General features: G+C 33.5%; 1 pseudogene; it reads right to left on the bottom strand.

The window, feature by feature from the left end:
- Nucleotides 1–298: 298 nt before the first annotated feature.
- Nucleotides 299–402, bottom strand: LOC120069189 (U2 spliceosomal RNA; annotated as a pseudogene).
- Nucleotides 403–1,362: the final 960 nt, after the last annotated feature.

Genomic DNA, 1,362 nt, shown 5'->3' with positions numbered 1-1,362 from the left:
ATGAAGCTTCCAACACTGGTCTTTCGTGTGCCATGGTTTTTTGCAATGCTCACAGATAGGTGGAGGTTTCTTGTCACTATCTGATCCAGATGACTTGGTGGAAAAAGCTGCAGCCTCAGTAGATGTAACAACTGAAATATTCATGGCCTTAGATCTGTCTTCTTCGAGGCATATTTTAGAGCACACTTCCCTCAGTGATGGTGTAGGACGTTGGCCCAAAATTCTGCTGCGAACATCGTCATATTTTGGATTTAACATCGCCAGAAAATCATACACTCGATTAGCTTCCTCAAGTTTGGAATGCTACGTCCCATCATGTGAGCCGATGGCCCACATATCAGATATTAAACTGATAAGAACAGATACTACACTTGATCTTAGCCAAAAGGTCGAGAAAGGTATGAATTTTTCCGTCTTCATACATCTGCTTTTATACTTCATCTTCCTTTGCTCCTTTTCAGCTGCCACTGATGTGGGAACTTCTTCACTTCCTTCCTTCTCCCATTATCATTAATGCTTCAATGGAATTACAAAATACAAAGTGATTCAAAATTCACAATCTTTTTAAAAATATATTGTCATTTTAAGATTTATTGACAAAAAAAATATGGTTGAAAGGAAAAAAATGACAAAATTAGGATAGTTTCTTATCTTTTAAATTAGCCTCTTATCTTTGCTTCAATACCATCACTATCCTATTTTTGTCGATATTTTCATGTTTAACCTTATTTATAAGAAAATTTTATTCAATCACTTAATTTTTAGAAAAAAATTTCCCAAGTTCCTTGATTTTGTCATTTTTTTTCAAAAACTACATTATTCTTGAACTTATGCTCAAAATTCAAATCCAAGCCCTTTAATTGAAAATTAATTATCCAAATACTTCTTCATGTTATGTTTTTTTTTTTTTTTTTAGTTCGTTTTAAAGAGGAAAATTCCGATATTGACATTTACGTCACTTGACTTTCAACAAATGTATGAAATAATTAATATATTTGGGAATATCACTAAGACAAGTACAACATACCTTATCCTAACTCAAGCGTTGATCTTTATTGTGTTATGGAAGAATCACTTCATTGAAAGTAAAATTGGGGGTAACTTCGGTGATAAATCGTCTTTGTCAGTTGCTCTCCGAGGTTAACATAATATCCTTACTTAGTCAAAATTGGGGGTAACTTCGGTGATAAATCGTCTTTGTCAGTTGCTCTATGAGGTTAACATAATATCCTTACTTAGTCGTACACTCGTTGAAGAAGAATCAGTGTAAAAACATATGGAATAGTAGTAAAAACTATCTCTTTAGATCAAATGCAATTACCCAAACCCGTGAATCCATCATATGTAGTATGTACGTGGGAA

Source organism: Benincasa hispida, chromosome 1, assembly GCF_027475165.1.
Source record: "Benincasa hispida cultivar pf3 chromosome 1, pf3_genome.v1.1, whole genome shotgun sequence".
Taxonomy (NCBI): Eukaryota; Viridiplantae; Streptophyta; class Magnoliopsida; order Cucurbitales; family Cucurbitaceae; genus Benincasa; species Benincasa hispida.
The sequence above is the reverse complement of the archived record's forward strand: the minus strand, read 5'-3'. Positions and strand labels throughout refer to the sequence as shown.